Source organism: Somniosus microcephalus, chromosome 10 (assembly GCF_052327205.1).
Source record: "Somniosus microcephalus isolate GS21.2 chromosome 10, FLI_Smic_1.0, whole genome shotgun sequence".
NCBI classification, from domain to species: domain Eukaryota; kingdom Metazoa; phylum Chordata; class Chondrichthyes; order Squaliformes; family Somniosidae; genus Somniosus; species Somniosus microcephalus.
This window is the reverse complement of record NC_140996.1, coordinates 57,417,660-57,438,997: the sequence shown is the minus strand read 5'-3', so window position 1 is coordinate 57,438,997 and position 21,338 is coordinate 57,417,660. Positions and strand designations below refer to the sequence as shown.

Below are 21,338 nucleotides of genomic sequence, written 5' to 3'. Positions count from 1 at the left end.
AATGGGTCGTTTTCCGGTTGGCAAACGGTAACTAGTGGGGTGCCACAGGGATCGGTGCAGGGGCCTCAACTATTTACAATCTACATTCATGACTTGGATGAAGGGACCGAGTGTAATGTAGCCAAGTTTGCGGATGATACAAAGATGGGTGGGAAAGCAAGTTGAGCAGAGGACTCAAAGAATCTGCAAAGGGATATAGACAGGCTAAGCGAGTGGGCAAACATCTGGCAGATGGAGTATAATGTGGGAAAGTGCGAGGTTATACACTTTGGCAGGAAAAATAAAATTACAAATTATTATTTAAATGGAGAGATTAAAAATGCTACAGTTCAGAGGGACCTGGAGGTCCTTGTGCATGAAACACAAAAAGTTAGCATGCAGGTACAGCAAGTAATCAAAAAGGCAAATGGAATGTTGGCCTTTATTGCAAGGGGGATGGAGTATAAAAGCAGGGAAGTCCTGCTACAACTGTACAGGGTATTGGTGAGACCACACCTTGAGTACTGCGTACAGTTTTGGTCTCCTTATTTAAGGAAGGATATGCTTGTATTGGAGGCAGTTCAGAGACGATTCACGAGGTTAATTCCAGAGATGAGGGGGTTGATTTATGAAGAAAGGTTGAGCAGGTTGGGCCTATACTCAATGGAATTTAGAAGAATGAGAGGTGATCTTATTGCAACATAAGATACTGAGGGGGCTTGACAAGATAGATGCAGAGAGGATGTTTCCCCTCGTGGGGAAATCTGACTCGGGGGCATAGTTTTAAAATAAAGGGTCGCCCTTTTAGAACTGAGATGAGGAGGAATTTCTTCGCAGAGGGTCGTAAATCTGTGGAATTCTCTGCCCCAGAGAGCTGTAGAGGCTGTGTCATTAAATACATTTAAGGTGGAGATAGATGGATTTTTGCAAGATAAGGGAGTGAAGGTTATGGGGAGCGGGCAGGGAAGTGGCTTTGAGCCCAAGATCAGCCATGATCTTGATGAATGGCAGAGCAGGCTCGAGGGGCCAAGTGCCCTATTCCTGCTCCTGTTTCTTATGTTATGATATAAATGGGCACTGTGTACCATCTTCTAGGTTGCAGGTTTTCAGTGAGGAACAAGAAATATAAAACTTAAGGAAAGAATTAATTTGCCTCTTTAATTCTTTACCAAATACCTCTAATAATACTCAGTTACTAAAAGATTATGTTTAAACAAATATGCTTGGATTCAGAACCTTTATACAGATTCCCTCCAAACATGAATAATGGTACAGTAGGAATGGCTAGATTCCTAACTAAAGGACTGAGGTCGAGTCAGTCTATCAAACAAACGATGTTTAATACTAATCAACAGAGTTTAAAACGAAAACACAGGAGAACTACATTACAGGTCTGTACTCTTTGCTGGCTCCACGAGGACTGGCTAGGGCGGCTCCCCAGCCTGACGTCATCACGTTTTCCCGCCGCTGGAGGATCATGTGATCAACGTGATGACGTCATCGCGTTTGGTCTCATTCTTAAAGGGACCGCGCTATGTACATGCAATGATATGAACAAAGATGCAGATTCATTCTGTAGCTAATAATTTGTTAAAGATAATTATGTACATTAGATCAGAGTCCCCCTGGTGGCTCCGCCACAGTACAGTCCTTCCAGAACTTGCATCTAAGTTATATTTTTCAGAATTACTTGAATTCTCACTCAAACACATATACATAAAATAAATGCAGCTGTAAGAAAATAGTCAATGCATTCTTTTATTTATATTTTGTAAACAATGTCAACTTTCAAAGTTTCATTTGTGCATGTCATATACTAAATAAATAAATAATTGACCATAGCAACTTACTTTTTTCAGCAAAGTTAGCCCAAAAAAAGTTTATTAGTTCCTATTTCACCTTGTTCCAAGTAACTTTCACTGTTCCTAAAATTGTTTGTGGTGTGTGTGTGTGGGGGCAGGGGGGGGGGGGGGGGGGGGGGGTGGTTGGGGAAACCTCCGTTCTCAAACTTCCCATCTTCCCATTAATACACAGGAGATGGAGAACCAAAATCCTGGCTTGCTCTGTGAATGGCTAGTCTTGTTGTCAATCATAAAAAGAATTCTGGTGGGTTTGGACAAAGATGCATTCTGGGAGTTGTAGGTTGCTGCCTTGTGTTTCAGCTGATCGTCCTAGCCATGGAAACCCCATCAACTCAAGCAACACACTTGAGAAGTCTAGACAACTGATGCAAAAGATTGTTACAGGCATTTTAAAAACTTATGCTTTTGTATAAGTGACTCTAATCATTGTCTTGTAAAATGTGTAATTTTTTATGTCTTTATTATGTTACAAACCTTATTTTCATCACTAAGTTTCTTGATTTATGAGAGTTAAAGATGGCGAGGATTTGAAAACTATTTGGAGTGATTTAATTGCTTCACCTTTTGTTTTGTTGGTAACTTGTGCTCACTGACTAATTGTTTTCATACATCCTTAGTTTTTGATGAGTTATGAAAACGCTTTATCTGCTTATGATTGGACGTTCTCGACCTATTGGTTTGTGATTTGTCACTATTTTACAAATATAAAATTTGAGCCAATCAAATGAAAAATTGACATTTGACGTATGTTGGCACATGGGCACGTGCTAAACACAAGCACAAGATTTTTACATTTTATATATTATTATATATATTGTGGCAGTACCACTGGTTGTCCCTTACATTGAGATACATAATTCCCTTTAACTTACCTTACTGTATGTTTAACTTACCTTTTGGGGCCGTTGCCCTTTTAACTTACCTGTTGGGACCATTGCCCCTTTAAGACGCGCCCAAGCGCGCTGACGTCACGTCACGTACGACGTGATGTGCGTGCGCCGGCACAGCCCGGCCTAGTGTCTTCGGCCTCAACGGCCAGCCGACGGGAGCGACTCGATCTTCCGCTCCCGCGGCAAGCACCGGCACAGCCCGGCCTCCCGACTTCGGCCTCAACGGCCAGCGACGCACATCACATGACGCCCTAAGCGCGGGAAACGCGAACATGATGACGTCACAACACAAACGCGATGACGTCATCACGCTCCCCACAGGACTGCGAACTCAGTCCTCGTGGAGTCCCCGCTGGGACAAGACCTATACCATGGTGCTCCTACAGTCAGCCATCTTACCTGCCATCTTACCTGATGTAATTAGTCTGTTCCTGTAAATAAACAACTTGTTAATAGTTCATCGAAGTCAAACTCTCTTATTTAGTGGCAATCTACACGAACCGCTACATTATTGACAATAAATTGTGCTGTTGTATTGTCACCGTTGAGAATAAAGTGAATTTTGGTTAGCAACTCAGTGAAAACCACAATGTGCATATTACAAATATGTGCAAGACAGTAATATTAATAAGCATAGGACTTCATTCTTCACCTTTATATTTTCAAATATATATATTTAGACATCAATGAGTCACAGAATTGGATATTTAAATAGTTCCACTGCAAACTGGTTTAAAAAAAAACACAAGTGAGCAGGGTAGTTCTTGACTATGGGTTAGAATGCAGAACTAGCGAGAAATTAGTCCCAGTCTTGGTTGCTGAAGGCAGCATACCTCTGTAAATATAAATATATCTAGAGGATATTTCAGTCTGTAACATAACAAGTTTTGTCATGGTGAATAACCTAAGATACCAATCATGTAATGTGCCATCATATAAATCCCAACGGTCTACTTCCCAACTTAATTCAGCAAGGATCTCAGGGAGGGCTTAGAAGTGTAGATCTGGAAATTCCTGGGTCCATAATGCAGCAACGTAAGTGCAGCAGAGCAAGACATGCCCATTAAAATCAGAGGAGGCTGACCCTATCAGAAATACCAGGGTCAACAATTTAATTAGCATTGGTGGGACAAGGACAAAAGTCCCAACAGCATGGGGTAGGTGCACCAAGGGAGTCCAGAAAATTTAGAAATGAGGCAGTGCACAATCTGTATTTAAGGAGCTGAGCATGGTCCTGAAAGATGGACTGAAATGGCCGGAAATAAAGAGGATAAATGTGAGCAAGTAATTTTTTTTTCCCCCCCAAAGAGGCTTATGCAGAAGTGCCGCTAGCCAAATTAGAGAAAAAATGGATGCCATTTTTGGAATACCAGGAAGGAAGCCATCACATGCAGCATCATAGACAATGTGGAACTTTTACAACAACCACTTATAAAAGCATATAACTAGTAATGCCATATTGCCACCCCACGGTCTCAAATTCAGACAGGAAACATCAGGTTAAATTGATTAGCAGTTAATCCATCAAGATGGCCATTATGTCATGGTCTGGAGGGTTTGGTGAGAAGGAACCTTGCTTCAATATACATTCTGGGCAAAGTCTCACACATCCCATTCTACCTCTACTCCGCTATTATCCTGCTCACTATTTACTACAATGCCAATTTTGGATCATCCGCAAACTTCAAAACTCCCTATACCCAAGTCCAGGTCATTTATATATAACCAAAAAAGCAATGGTCCTACTACCAACCCCTGGGGGACCCCACTGCATACTTCTCTCCAGTCAGAAAAACATTCGTTCACCACTACTCTCTGCCTCCTATCACATAGCCAATTATGTACCCAAGTTACTACCATCCCTTTAAAACTATGTGCTTCTATTTTCCAAATAAGTCTGTTATGTGGTCAAATGCCTTTTGAAAGTCCATATATACATCTACAACACTACCTTCATCAACCCTCTGTTACTTCATCAAAGAACTCAATCAGGTTAGTCAGACACCATTTTCCTTTAACAAATCTGTGCTAGCTGTCCCTTATTAATCCATCTGAACCACAGGAGCAGATTTAACATTTCATCCCAAAAACAAAGACAAATGGAAGGAAAACATGATGAGCCAAATGACTTGTTCTGCTAAGTTTGGTTATTATTGCACCAGACATTGCAATAACTTTGTTTCCAACATTTGTTGAGAGGTGATGAGAAGCTAAAGCTGGAGTTAACATGCACTCTGTGCAAACATAAACCCGTATGGGACTCCTACCTCACGCCTTTAGTACACTGAATTATCTTGGAGGTTATACCACCACTTTTTCATTGAAGTGCACCCAAAACCACTTTCTATGGGAGCAAAAGTGCTTGTAGAACTGCGGCCGAATTTAAGATTAAAAAGTGCTTCCCTCCCACTCCCGCCTTGGGATTGTTCAGCTTTAATCAGACACTCATTCACATCAACATTTCCAGTTCAGGATCGTCTTCTTGGGTTACACATCCACAGATCACCTTTGCCTGCATTACACCACATGAATTGAAATGTGAAACATCAAAAAAAAGTTTGCCTGAAGAGGTTCAAGACACTCACTGTCTAGAGGTCGGGATAATTTAATTTTTAAAGAAAAGTTAACTTAAAATAAATATATTCCAACTCACCCCCAGTACCCAGAGATATCCCTTCACCCACAAGGTTCAAAGTAAGCTAGTTGCAACAGCAGTGAACTGTAATTTAAAAAAATACCCAAAGCAAGTGTTTTGCCACTGGCACACGCCACTGAAATGTTAAGATGGAAAAATAACCCTTTAGAGTGCTGAATATCTTTTGGAACTTGCACATTTTGTTAACTGCCAAAAATGATTTTTCTTTTAAAAATCAGAACTGGAACCAGGGATACAATCAAGATTATAGTAGTTACAACAATGGCTATAGCAATCTAGGTTACAATGGACATGGAAGTGCTCATTACTCTGGGTATAACGACAACAAATACGGATATGCTCCAGAATATGATACCTACAATAGTCAGCAGAGCAGCTATGGAAAGGCACCTAGAGGTGCAGGCAGTCACCAGAACAACTACCAATTATACTAAAGAAAAATTGAGTTATTTCACCAGCCAGGTAAGTGCTGGTGTCCCGGGCAGAGCTTTGCTAATATGGAGCACGATCGACAGGAAGTGAGCTGACACTAAGCCCGCAGCCTGCCGCTGGGCTTCCTCCTTACCATGGCTGGGCTGCTCAGGCTCCTGCAGGCCGCCGGCCGGGCTGCTCCCCTCACCGCTCGCTCCCACGGAAAGCCGGACCTCCAGCTATTGCCCACCAGAACTCATCAGGCGTCACTTCTGGGTAGGGAACCTCAATGGCATCAACCACCTGATGGAAACGGCCCCGCAGCCATCTTTGTGTGGGGCACCAGAGCCGCTTCTTCTGTCCAGAGAACGAATGCCGCCATATTTAGGCGGGGCGGGGGTCCTGCTGCTTTGCTCATTGAGCAACGCCGCCATCTTTGTCTAGGGCACGGATGTCGCCACATTCGTGCGGGCGGCAGTTCTGCTTTATGCGGCACGTAAGAGCCATCTTTGTCTAGGGCACTGGTGACTTTTGCCCACTCGTTGGGTTTTGGGCCCCTCGCCCCCACTCCAGCTCTCTGCGTGGCCTGTGAATGTAAGTGCATGGGACCTTGCAGATCACTGCACGGCCATACAGCCGTGCACCTTACAGGGAACACAGATCCTAGGTCCTTGCTCGCCTATACAGAGCATTATTACCATCCATTCCACACGTCATGACCGATGGTGGCTGCAGGATCTGAAGAATGCAGCAGCCAATTAACAAAATTCATTCATCCTGCAGGGGAGACAGCACACAATACCAGAGAACACCAAGCTACTGGAGGAGGACATGCTATCCTTTGGCATTTAGCAGCACATGAAGAGGAAGCAATGGAAACAATTGGCTTCAACTGTAGCCTGACAGTTGGGAATGGAGATGTGGGAGTCTCTGTGCCTTCAGTGGGTTTGTGAGAATATATATCTTTTCTTATTTAATGTTTCTATGCATTCTTCATAAGAACATAAGAATTAGGAGCAGGAGTTGGCCATACGGCTCCTCGAGCCTGCTCCGCCATTCAATAAGATCTTGGCTGATCGTCGACCTCAACTCCACTTTCCTGCCCGATCTCCACATCCCTTGATTCCCATAGAGTCCAAAAGTCGATCTATCTCAGCCTTGAATATACTCAATGATTCATCATCCACAATCTTTTGGGGTAGAGAATTCCAAAGATTCACAACCCTCTGAGCGAAGAAATGCCTCCTCATCTCAGTCTTAAATGGCCGATCCCTTATCGTGAGACTATGTTCCCTAGTTCTAGACTCTCCAGCCAGGAGAAACAACCTCTCAGCATCTACCCTGTCAATCCCCCTCAGAATCTTATATGTTTCAATGAGATCACACCTCATTCTTCTAAACTCCAGAGAGTCTACTCAATCTCTTCTCATAGGGCAACCCTCTCATCCGAGGAATCAATCTAGTGAACTTTTGTTGCACCACCTCCAAGGCAAGTATATCCTTCCTCAGATAAGGAGACCAAAACTGTGCACAGGACTCCAGGTGTAGTCTCACCAAAACCCTGTGCAATTGTAGCATGACTTCCTTACTCTTGTACTCCAACCCCCTTGCAATAAAGGCCAACATGCCATTTGCCTTCCTAATTGCTTGCTGTACCTGCATGCTAACTCTGTGTTTACTTTATGAGGTCACCTAAATTTCTCTGAACAGCAACATTTAATAGTTTCTCACCATTTAAGAAATATTCTGTTTTTCTATTCTTCCTACCAAAGTGAATAACCTCACATTTCCCCACATTATACTCCATCTGCCATCTTATTGCCCACTCTTAATCTGTCTGTATCCCTTTGCAGGCTCTTTGAGTTATCCTCACAGCTTACTTTCCCATCACCAGCTATCACTTTCCTCATAAAAGATCTATGAGGTAGGGGATTAAGTTAGAATGCTGCTCAAACACACAAGTGTAAACAGAAATGTTTTATCCTCCAGAGACTTCAAGCCAGGAGGCAGCAGAGAAAATTACTTAAGAATAAAATCTTGCATTCCCTAAATCTCTGGCAACAATGGTGAATGCTCACCCACTGTCTTCACCTCTCCCTTGCACTCAGTAGCCAGAGACACCCAGTCTAGCGGATACAGATAGTGATAATGAGAAATTGACACATGGTGAGACAATCAGCACAAAGAAGCCAAAGGATGCAGATGTGGAAATGGAGCCGGATATAGTTGAGCAGAGGTGCAAGACATGTTGACCCCTAGCTGTAAAGCAAACGATGGTGATGTCAGTGGTTCAGCCATGAAGAGAATGATGCTAACATACCAGACACATGTGGAAGCTCTGCGTGCCCTCTCTTAAAATGTGCGGGAAATGGCTGGGATAGCGATAAATTTCACCGCCCTGCTTTGCACCAACATTGAAAAAGGGTTCAACGCATGGCAGCCTAAAGAAAATGGCAGTTGCAGGATCATCTACAAACCTACCCCTGCTTTATGAGATCCAGGAAAGTCAGTCAACTCAATGTTGAGGCGTTGAAAGAATGCAGGTCTTGGGTAACCATCTAGAGTGGTCACGGTCCACCAGTTTGCAAAAGATATGGAGCAACATCGCTGAGGGAATAAAGGCTATTTTGTGGACTCTTTCTCCCATTGATTGCTGGCAACCAGAATCCTGTTCCCAATAACAGTGGAAAACCTGGTGTGTGCACTTCAAGAGGCTGCTGCTTCCCCTCATAGCAGCAGTACAGAGGAGCACTTCATCAACTTCCCACAGAAGCCTTCCTCTTTGCAAAACCAGACTGCCAAGGAGGGCATGACAGAGTCTTGTGTCCATCCTAGGGTTTTGGAACCTGAAGAGAAGAGCCTCTGTCCCAAGAGGCTCATAATATTTTGCAGCTGTCATCTACACCTCACACCCCAGGCCCTGAGGTGGCACATAGAATAAGTGTTAGAACATGGCAGCGAAAAGCTCATGTGGTCATAAAGTATGTGCAGAGTGATAGATCCAAATGAGGGGCTGGATTTTGATAGTGGAGGCGTGTAGGAGGCGGGACTACAACTTTCAGGGTTGTAGTCCCGCCTCCATCAAGTTGTGGCCAGCCCACGCGATTTTCACTTGGCGGGCTCAACAGGCCAATTAAGGGCCACCTGGCAACAGGTGACATCACAGATTGACATTTCATCTGTCAAGAGCTTTTGACAGATGAAATATCAGCATTTGACAGTTCTTTGAAGCTGTCAAATACTGACAATCTGTACTCCAAGTTAATTCCTTCCTCTCAGGTTGATTTAGAGATCTCTCCGGAACACAAAGCTAAATGCTGCAATTTTTGACAGATCGCGGCCATTCTGCTTTCTGTGCCGGTGAGATGAGGGACTCCAGAGACCTGAAGGAAGGAAGGCTGTAAAGTAAGTAACGGTAATTAAACTTCTTTAAACACTTTACACACACCAAACACACTTACCTCTGCACTCATGCACCCATCACTCACTTGAACACTGGACAACTCGAACCCTCCAAGCCCTTCAGCCCGACGGTCCGCCTCGCTAACTTGGCGTGGTTTGGAGCCGTCGGGAATCCCACACTTCAGGAATAAAAATAGGGATTAGGCTAAAAACTGCCTGTTAACTACCTATTAACAGGCACTAATCCCCTTCCCGCTTCGGGGAGGCGGGTCCCAGCACAGGTTGGGTACCCGCCTCCTTTGAAACTGGCGTGGAGGCGGGATGGGTTCGTGCTCACCGATTTTGAGATTTTAACCCCCCACACGCCTCCAATCCCACCTCCACGGCCCAATGAAAATCCTGCCCGATGTTTTTGTAAAAGATTGTAAATCACAGTAAGATTTGATGCAAGGACTGCTTGGTGGTTGGTTCTAGGAACATAGGAACAGTAGTAGGCCAATCAGCCCGTTGAGCCTGTTATGCCATTCAATTAGATCACGACTGATCTGTATCTCAACTCCATTTACCCGTCTTGGTTCCATAACCTTTAATACCCTTACTTAACAAAAATCTATCAATTTCAGTTTTGAAATTTTCAATTGATCTAGCCTCAACAGCTTTTTGGGTGAGAGTGTTCCACTACCCTCTTGAGGAACAACAGGAACAGGTAACATGATATTGAGGCTCAGCATTAGGATATGGTTAGCTGCAGTGAGCATGGATTTCACTTAGACCAGAGAGGTTGGTGAGAGGAGGCAGATCTTTGATGCGCTAAGACTTTCAAATTAGAGTGCTCTTTTCATCTGCCAAATGAATCCATCTTCCAGTTGTCTAGCAGCCACTGCCACTGCACCTGCTTCCTGTTCTTCATGGGCTGTGTCTACAGCATCAGCAATGTCATAAGAACATAACAAATAGGAGCAGGAGTAGGCCATTTGGCCCTTTGTGCCTGCTCCACCATTCAATAAGATCATGGCTGATCTTCTGCCTCAACTCCATTCACCGGCCTTATTGTCATATCCCTTGATGCCTTTACTAGTCAGAAATCTATCGGCTTCTGTTTTGAATATACCCAATGACTGAGCCTCCACAGCCCTCTGGGGTAGAGAATTCCAAAGATTCACCACCCTCTGTGTGAAGAAATTTCTTCTCATCTCAATCCTGAATGGCCTACCCTTTATCCTGAGGCTGTGGCCCCTGATTCTAGACTCACCAGCCAAGGGAAACATTCTCCCAGCATCCACCCTATCAAGCCCTGTAATAATTTTGTATGCTTCAATGAGATCCCCTCTCATTCTTCAGTGCCGCCATCCCAGGAATTAATCTCGTGAACCTTCATTGCACTCCCTCTATGGCAAGTATAACCTTCCTTAGGTAAGGAGACCAACATTGTACACAGTACTCCAGGTGTGGTCTCACCAAGGCCCTATACAGTTGGAGTAAGACTTCTTTACTCCTGTCATCATCAGGTGCTCCAGCATCTTCGAGAACATTTACTATCAAGCCTTTCCTGAAAGCAAAATTGTGAAGCATACAACATGCTACCACAATACGCAAGACGGTGTTAGTGAAAGGCCCTCCAGGACATACCCAGGCATCAGAACCTTTCTTTGTTCAATTTTTAATCCTGATATTCACATGTGTTTCATTGAAGTGTTCCTCCACAGCACTGGCGTCATTAGCCTTGGGATTAGCGGGTTTCCTTTATCACCCAGCAGTCATCCGGGCTCTTGCCTCTGCTGTGGAAATAGAGCTCAAACACTGGTGTAATGAAGTATAAAAGCAGCATGACATCCCTCAGCATGTTCTGAATTCACATGCAAGAAGTTGCACCTATCAAAAAGATGTACATTTATAGGGAATGAAAGTATTTGTTGTTCGTATAAATACGAGGGTTTAAAGTTGAAGCCTGCAATGTCACATGGGTGTGATTAATAGTCTGAGAACCCAAGGGAATCCAGCAATTCTAAAAAATGTAATGGTCTTTCTCAGTCATCTGTACGAGAGCACTGTGAAACTGTATAGATTGAGCTGCCCTGGTAAAGCAAGCATTGGTGACTTGCCCTATAAAGGTCTGCACAGCAAATTGGCTGATCTGACAAAAGTTCCCTGTGGCTCCCTAGAATGAGCCTATACCATAGAAGTTGAAAGCATTGGCCACTTTCTCTGCCCTAGTCAGAGCTGTATAGCTTGGTTGCAGATCTGGCTGGAGCAATGAAGAGAGCTTCTCCAACACTTTCTGACTGATGCACAGCCTCCTGAGACAGAGCTCCTGAGGAATGTCTCAAAGTGTGCTTGGGTCTATACATCCTGCTGAATGAGTAGTGCTGAGATAGTCTGGCTCTCCTCTGGTGCTACCTAATTAATCTGACTTCCTTTGCAGCCTCATGTTGCTTCTCTTCTTCCAGCATATAGATCATCTACAGTGGAATTCCCATTGGGATGTGCATTGTGCTGTGCGCAGTAATTGTGTTGAAAGCTATTGCTTGCCAAGGGTAATTCAAAATGCAGCAAAGCTTTCAGAGTATAAAAGTGAAAAAAAGTTGCAATATCCATACCAAGGCCCAAGATATGACCAAAGGTCTCCATAAGAAACCATAGTTGAGCAATGTCCTCTTAACCAATGAAGAACAGGTCCTCAAAAAAATGCACGTTTTAAATAGTGGCACACATTCTCTGGGGCAATGGGAAGACAGAGGTCATGGAATTTAGGACGGGGGACGTCATCCCATCCTAACTCGATCATTTACACGTGACTGCCAATAGCAGGGCAGACGCTTCTTCAGTGTGCCTTGAAAGTGAACAGAATTTATGTTGGGCCACTTCTCCAGCAGAATCACAATGGACATCGGCCCCATCAGAAATTTTTAGGCCCACAAAGATATAATTGCCAATTTACGTCCTCACCCAACCCAAAAATTTCAGCATCCTAAACATTTAATACCAAATGGATCATATACATTAAAATAGGCATAGGTAGAACAGAGTTATACATAAAAGGGAATTCAAAAGTCTTCTATAGGCATATAAAAATCAAATCAAATCAACTTTTATTGTCATTGTTAGTGCACAAGTGCAGTACAACGAAATGTAGGCTTGTGGCTCCCGAGAGTGTACATATAGATTAAGACATTTAAACATTCAACATACATTTGGCTTGTAATACATTAACATAAACATAACCATAATAAAGTGCATTGGCAGATGTGCAGGCTTTAGAGTTTATTTGTGAAGTTCAGTAGGATGACAGCCCTGGGAAAGAAGCTGTTCCTAAATCTGGTCGTACGGGTGCGAATGCATCTGTAGCGTCTCCCAGATGGCAGGAGAGCGAACAGACTGTGGCTGGGGTGGGTAGGGTCTTTGATGACGGACCGTGACCTCCGGAAACAGCATTTCTGGTATATGTGCTCTATGGTAAACGGGTAGTAAGAGGAGGGGTGGGGCCGATTAGGGACCAAAAAGCAGACCTACGCATGAAGGCAGAGGGCATGGCTGAGGTACTAAATGAGTACTTTGCATGTGTCTTCAAGGAAGGTGATGCTGCCAAAGACAGTGAAAGATGAGGTAGGAGAGATACCGGATGAGATAAAAATTAATAAGAGGTACTAGAAAGGCTGTCTATACTTCGAAAGTTGACAAGTCAACAGGACTGGATGGGATGCATCCTTGGATGCCGAAGGAGGTTAAGAAGGAAATCACAGAGGTGCTTGCCATAACCTTCCAAACCTCCATAAAGGGGTGGTGCCAGAGGACTGGAGAATTGCAAATGTTACGCCCTTGTTCTAAAAAGGGTGTAAGGGTAAACGCAGCAAGTACACGCCAGTCAGTTTAACCTCGGTAGTGGGGAAGCTTTTAAGAATGATAATCAGGGACAAAGTTAGCAGTCACTTGGACAAGTGTGGATTAATTAAGGAAAGCCAGCACGGATTTGTTAAAGGCAAATCGTGTTTAACTAACTTGATCGAGTTTTTTTATTGAGGTAACAGAGAGGGTTGATGAGGGCATTGCAGTTGACGTGATGTATATGGAATTCCAAAAGACGTTTGTGGTGTATATGGAATTCCAAAAGATGTTTGATAAAGTGCCACATAATAGGCTTGTCAGCAAAATTGAAGCCCATGGAATAAAAGGGACAGTGGCAGCATGGATACAAAATTGGCTGAGTGACAGGAAAGAGAGTGTAGTGGTGAACGGTTGTTTTTCGGACTGGAAGAAAGTATACAGTGGTGTTCCCCAGGGGTCGGTACTAGGACCACTGCTTTTCTTGATATATATTAATGACTTGGACTTGAGAGTATGGGGTACTATTTCAAAATTTGCAGAGGACACAAAACTTGGAAGTGCAGTGAGGAGGATAGCGATAGACTTCAAGACATAGACAAGCTGGTAAAATGGGCGGAAAAGTGGCAGATCAAATTTAATGCAGAAATGTGTGAAGTGATACATTTTGGTAGGAAGAACGAGGAGAGGCAATATAAACTAAAGGTTACAATCCTAAAGGGGGTGCATGAAGAGACACCTGGGGGTATATGTGCACAAATTGTTGGAAGGTAGCAGGGCAGGTTGAGAAAGCGGTTAAAAAGGCATATGGGATATTGGGCTTCATAAATAGAGGCACAGACAACAAAAGCAAAGAACTTATGATCAACCTTTATAAAACACTGATTCAGCCTCAACTGGAGTATTGTGTCCAATTCTGGGCACCACACTTTAGGAAGGATGTGAAGGCCTTAGAGAAGGTGCAGAAAAGATTTACTAGAATGATTCCAGGGATGAGGGACTTCAGTTACGTGGATAGACTAGAAAAGCTGGGGTTGTTCTCCTTCGGGCAGAGAAGGTTGAGAGAAGATTTGATAGAGGTATTCAAAATCATGAGTGGTCTAGGCAGAGTAGAGAGAGAAACTGTTCCCATTGGCGGAAGGGTCGAGAACCAGAGGACACAGATTTAAGGTGATTGGCAAAAGAATCAAAGGCGACATGAGGAAAAACTTTTTTACGCAGGGAGTGGTTAGGATCTGGAATGCACTGCCTGAGAGGGTGGTGGAGGCAGACTCAATCGTGGCTTTCAAAAGGGAATTGGATAAGTACCTGAAAGAAAAAAATTTGCATGGCTACGGGGAAAGGGATGAGCTGAAGTGCTCTTGTAGAGAGCCAGCACGGGCTTGAAAGGCTGAATGGCCTCCTTCCGTGCTGTAACCCTATGATCTTGGGATTTAGAAAAAACTACTTTTGATTCATACTGAGTTTTTCTTGTCATCTAATCTGATTGACAACTCATACAATGTTTTACTCTTTAATTCTTATTCTTTAAATAAACAAAGATCAAGGGGGATAAATTAGTGTTGGCCAGTAAAGATACTGCTGTCACCGGCAACTAGGGTTGCAAAATTCTGGGAATTTTTAAAAGAGGAAACTTCCCATGGGAATTTTCGGGAATTTAGAGTTTTTTTGCACACTGATGGTTTTTGTCTCTGACCCTTATATTATCTTTGTCGTCAAAATAGACATACTGTTCCATACAAATAAAAACAGGCTTTCAAAACTTTATTTAGGTTATAATTTTGAACTTTATTGAACCCCCACAAAAAAGACCCATCTAAAATAAAATAAAAAGAGCGTCAGCTTATTTAGCCTGTAATTTGTCCTTATTTTGTCCCTTTGAGTCTTCTACTCGTGAGTCTTCTGAGTCTTCTACTCCTCATTGCTCCTCCTGATTCTCTGACTCTGGCTCTGACGTGTCCATTTCCTCCTCTGTGTCAGTGTCTAGCTGTGTGGTGGACACTTCTGTATCTGGCTCAATAAGTTGTAGGTTCGCCCGGATAGCCACCAGTTTCTCCACTCTCTCGTTAGTCAGCCTGTTGCGCACCTTTGTATGCGTATTCCCAAAAAGTGACCAGTTTCGTTCAGAGGCCGCTGATGAAGGTGGGATTTGGAGTATCACCGATGCAATAGGTGACAGGGCCTCAGATGCACAAAGTCCCTTCCACCAGGTATGTGCACTGATATGCTTGCATGATTCCCATATCCCATCCCCATTCCAAAGACCTTGCTTGGTAGAGAACTTTGCCAGACTTCCCAGAACTTTGCCCACATCCAGATTGAGATGGTGTGAGAGGGTAGAAATCACACTGTAAGCGCTGTTGATCTGTTCTCCAGAAAGTATTGGTCTCCCAACATGCTTTGGGTCCAACATGTATGCTGCAGCATGAATCGGCTTGACACAAAATTCTTGACGCGTCTGTATGAATTGAACAATTGCCTTCTCCTCTGCTTGAGCAGCAGGGATGTGGGTAGGGCAATGCTGATTTGTTCTTTTAAATCAGTAAAAAGCCTGAGAACATCTGACAAGACAGCGTCATCTCCTTCAATCTGAGCAATTGCAGATGCTACTGGTGAGAGTAGTTTAAGGCTGCTAACCACTCTCTCCCAAAACACATCATCCAACAGTATTTTCTTGATGGTGGTTTCCATATCCCCAGACTGGGATATTGCCATTTCTTGCAGCGACTCCTTACCCTCCAGAAGGCTGTTGTACATTATGACAACACCACCCCATCTAGTGTTGTTGGGCAGCTTCAGTGTGGTGTTCTTGTTCTTTGTCATTTGCTTGGAGTTGTAGGTTGCTGCAACTACCGGTTTTCCCCTGACATACTTAACAACTTGCTTGGCTCTCTTGTACAGTGCTTGCATGGTTCTCAAACCCATGATGTCCTTGAGGAGCAGGTTAAGCCCATGAGCTGCGCACCCAATAGACGTAATATGAGGGTAGGCCTCCTCCACTTGAGCCCAAGCAGCCTTCATATTCGCAGCATTGTCAGTAACTACTGCAAAGACCTTTTGTGATCCAAGATCGTTGATGACCGCTTTCAGCTCATCAGCAATGTATATGCCTTGTAATTATTAAAACAAGCCAAGTAAGAAGATAAACATATATTGATTAAGAAATTCCTTAATAATTAAGATTCCATCTCTGTTAGTAATTTTAAGAGAGGACCTGTGGAAAAAAAATACAAAAAAAACAATATTATGCTAGCATGTGCTTTTTTGGGCAAAATTCCCAAAATTCCCAAGCTAAACTTCCCGTGGAAAATTTCCAGAAATTTCCCGGAAACTTTCCACCCCTTTGCAACCCTACCGGCAACTAGAGTTAACGGCCGCTGAAAATGGCCGCAACGCTAACAGAGCAAAATTAGTTTTTTTTTGGGGTGGGGGGGGGGGGGGGGGGGGAAAGGAGGAAATTGTTGGCGCAGCGCTTACATGCCGTGCAACACCATCCTGGTGGCGTTGCTGGAGGCTTCCAACCCGAAGTTTGTGTGCAAGTGCGGCGTTCAAGCCTCACACAGCCTCTGGAAGTGAGGCTGTGGAGCTCGCAAGGAATTGTGGGCAATGAAGAGGCCTGAGAATTGAAGAGGCCCGAGAATTAAAGGGGCCATGCACCCTGAAGCAATACAAATTAAAATGAAATGAAACAATGCAGTTTTCAGCCCTTTCTGCCTTTTAAAAAACATTTAACATTAAAAAGAACTCCCAAATGTGAATATTCAGCTCTTAAAGCAGAATTCCCTTCCTTACCTCAAAAAAATGGGAAAAATACCCAAGCACCAACACAAATGGCTCGGCAAGCCAGGGAAGGGGCACCCAGGGTCTCGCACGCAGCACACCAGCTTTGAGCAGGGGGTCAACACTGCAAGACAGGCCCTCTTCAAACAGGGGCTAGGAGACCCTCCAGAAAGAATGATGTGGGACCACATCACCGAGGCCATCACTGCCAGCAGTGTCATCCCCACCACCTGGCTCCACTGCTCAAAGAAGCGTCATGACCTCAGACCACTGGTCAAGGTCAGTGACTGCATCTTCAAAAGCAGTCTCCTATCAACTGCACCACTAGCCTCACACACTGCTCAATGCATGACCCTCACATCCAATCACTCACCTACTAACAACCTGCACCAATCACACAGCACATTTCCCATTCGTAGCCTCACCTCACCCCCTTGGAGGAGACAGTGCAGGCCATTCTTGGCAGGAGCATGGCTGAGCCCTTGGCAGGTGGCGGGGCTGAAAGGATATGAGATGCTGGTACCTTCATACATTATCACCCTTCTGGCATGCACCTCATGCTTTCCTGCCCTCCCATCACAACTCCACCCTTGTGCCTTCCTCATTTCATGCACCCAAGAAATGCAGCCTGCCCAGCCAGTGGGTGGCCAAGAAGAGGGAGATGAGAGTGAAGAACAATAAGATGAAGATTGATTTGACACTCCCAGCCACCAGCCCAAGGTTAACCAGCAAGGACATTTGCAGTGTACCCCACTAAAAGTCAGCAGCCTTCCACCAGCCACTGAGGTAGCACTACATGACATCAGTAGGATAGGCCAAGGCATACACAAAACAGTCACTAAGAGAATGCATACGGGTGATGAGATAATTTCTTGATGTCACATTGGATGGATAGATGTATACAGGTGGATTGGAAAGTTTGCTTTGTGGTGGTTTTTATTTCAGCGTCGTGGCCAAGATGACATTGTGATGGTCAGTAAAAGATGGAAGGTAAGATGTGGGACTAATTTTGCAAGGGGAATTATGGTTGTGGTCAATGGGACCGCAGGCGGATGATTCCATCCCGGATATCCCAGCCACAACAGGCTGTCTGGGATGCATCCTTCCGTCTTATTCCTCTTCTTCTACTTAGCTTTGGGTAGAAGGGGGAAGAATTTTGAAAAATGACATGCTTGTACAAAGGAATAAAGTTGTCACCCAATTTTGGAGACAGGGAACGAGAAGTTCTGCTTCAGGAATATACAAAGAAGGAGGAACAGGCTTATTAGAGGAAAGGAGAAAAGGTCTACGAGTGCAGTGGCAACAGCATAGTGTAAGGAGGTGGCATTGGCAGTTATTGACACCTCCTCCAACTCATGAACAGATCAGTGTAGGAAAAAGATCAATGACCCGACGAGAATTAATAAGTTAAGAGTGACCATTCACCCCTGCCTGAAGACATCTGTATGTTATTGTTTGTTTTGTTATGGCAACTAGCTACTGAGCACTTTAAATCTCAGAGTGTCTGCACTGCCTCCACAGGAACCCTGAAACCTTGAAATCTCCTTTAGAAATTCTTTCAAATTGGCTCACTACAATGTTTGCACGTTTTCAGGTTGAAATGTTGTTTGAAATATCAATGATATTTATCCCAACACCTTCTGAGCAGGAAGCCCGACACCATAATAGTCCGCAGTCCCCTAACGTTTTAAGGCCGTATACACACCTACACTGCTGCCTTCCTCTTACAGAAGACAGCCTATGATGCTAAGAAAAGAAAAAGGTGTGCAATGGAAGGGCAAAAACAAGCTTTTATCTGGACCCTGACCCCACCCGCAATGGAAATTCTGGAAAGACCAGTTGCAAAAAATCCATGCTAGCTGAAAGTTAGTCGCCTGATTATACCCAGCAACTGCTCTGGACTCCATCCAACTCTCAACCTCACGAAAGCCCCACAAGTAACAATGGAATAAGACCTCTTCTGCAATTACATTAAAATTATTTTTAAGTAATATTTTAAATCCCACCCTTCTGTTGTCCTTTCCTAGGTACCCCTAGTTGTTTTAGATGAGCTAAAGATTAGAGTGTGGCGAACGGGAGGCTAGCTAAGAGAGTATAGAAACAGATGGATAAGGGCTTCAGCAGCAGATGGGCTGATGCAGGGGCAGAGGTGAGCGATGTTAGAGGTGGAAGTAGATGGTCTTTGTGATAGAGAGGATATTGAGACATAAGCTCAGCTCAGGGACAAATAGGACACCAAGATTGCAGACATTTTGGTTTAACCAGAAAGTAGAAGGGTTGGAATCACTACCAAGCAGTCAGACAGTGGAGGAGTCAAGGTATGTGGTGCACAGAAAGAGCTGGGCATCATCAGTGCACATGTAGAAGCTGACCCCATGTTTTTGGATGATGTCACCCAGGGTCAGCATGTAGATGAGGAAGAGGAGAGACTCCAGAGGTAACTGTGAGGGTGCAGGAAAAGAAGCCATTGGTGAAGATGCTCTGGCTAAGATTGGATAGGCATGAGTGGACCCAAGAGAGAGGGCAGTCCCACTGAGCTAGACACAGAGGAAAGGCATTGAAGGAATGATGTGGTCGACTGTTAAAGGCTGCAGGGAAGTCGAGGAAAACAAGGAGGTAAAATGCATCACAGTCCGAGTATGTCGCCTTTTTTAATGTCATAAATTCCTCTTTCGATCTGACTATAAACTCAATCTAACAATGTACTCAGAGCTGCAATGAAACAATTCAGATGAAACTTCTGCCATTTAATGCAACCAGACATTGGGGTATAGCTGCTAGATACAGACAACCCTCAGGTTTGGCACAGAAAGCAGCATTGGGCTGGAAGTCATCATGGATGATGTCACCTAGGGTCAGCATGCAGATGAGGAAGAGGAGAGACTCCAGAGGTTAACTGTGAGGGTGCAAGAAAAGAAGCCATTGGTGAAGATGCTCTGGCTAAGATTGGATAGACAACTGAATCTGCATCACTCAGTAGGTTAGTGCTTCCAGCGCCTAATATTATTTCCAATGAAAATGTGCAGATACGTGATTATATGGATCCTCGGCATTGCATATCCCTGTGCAGATTTCCACCTTCATCCACCTGAGCTCTGACGTAACATAATTGGAAAACTAGTAAGTTTTACTAGAGATTTACTTGAATGTTACCAGGATTGAGAGACTTCAGTTAGTTAAGAGAGACTGGAGAAACTAGGGTTATTCTACTTAGAGCAGATTTGATAGAGGTGTTCAAAATCATGAACGGTTTTGATAAGAGTAAATAAGGAGAAACTGTTTCTAGTGGCAGAAAGGTCGGTTACCAGAGGGGACAGATTTAAGTTGATAGGTAGAAGAACTAGAAGCAGCATGAAGATTTTTTTTAACGCAGCGATTTGTTAAGATCTGGAATTCACTGCCTGAAAGGGTGGTGGAGCAGATTCAATGGTAACTTTCAAAAGGGAATTCGATACATACTTGAAGGGAAAAAATTTACAGGGCTATGGAGAAAGAACAGGGGAGTGGGACTAATTGGATAGCTCTTTCAAAGAGTAGGATTATTTATCAAATTAATTCCTACTGGCCGTTTCTGCAAACTGTTGGGAACATACGTGGTCATTTTCACACTTCAGCACAAGGCAAAGATGTGTGTAGTTCACAAAGTCTTTGTGTACGCTTTGATTGCTGCCATTATACTTGTATGGGGATCCAAACAAGTCTTTCAAATTACTTGGCACAGAATACTGAATCAGGCTGTCCCATTCAATTCATGCATTTGATGGATAGTGATGACAGGAGCGAAGACATGGTTGGGGTCTGAGAGGGGGCAGAGGCAATGATTGTAGTCACTGATAGTCACTTTGATAAACAGCTCCGTAGCTGGAAGCTTCCGATCACTGGTTTACATTTGGCCAGAGATTCCGTGGTAGTCTTTTGCCACGTAAGAAGTGAGTGAATATGTTTCAAAGGTCAATTTTATGTTGAGAGCTAGAGCCAGGGAAGCATCATTGTTATTTTGAGAATAAAGATTGTAATTACTCTAAGTATATAGGGGTTGAATTTCTGCAGGCGATTGTCCGCCATTAAAAATTTGCAGAAATACCCGAGAATAGGCTTAAACAGTTACAGCAGACAATCGGGAGAATCCCTGCAGAAATTCAACCACACACTGTTCAAATTGAATGCTGTTCATATACTTGCTTAAATGTTTTTAAAAAGTCTGTTGGTTTATTGCCTGAGCTATATCTGCCACCGACCAAAGATGTGGAAATCATGTGGTAGCACATCATACATTCCAGTAAACTGGAATACAGTAACAAGGTTTTTCTGTTCAATCCAGAGTCTCGCTACATTTACCTTGATATTGGGAAGATAAAGGCACACTCTAAATAATAGGGGACGCAAATCATAGCCAACTCCTGAATTTTTTTTTACCACATAGCACAGGAGAGAACAAGTCATAGAATCAATGCCACCAATCTCAAAGGTTGTGTGGGGAATAAATAGAGAAATTGAAAACTATCATAGCATGCAAAGATGCTCTCATTTTTTGAGGAA

The 21,338-nt window shown here is 43.8% G+C and overlaps 1 protein-coding gene across 1 annotated transcript in view; it reads right to left on the bottom strand.

Moving 5' to 3' along the window:
- Positions 1 to 21,338, bottom strand: part of LOC147111515 (glypican-5-like) — a 1,571,270-nt gene that overhangs the window by 1,515,529 nt on the left and 34,403 nt on the right. The window lies entirely within an intron of this gene.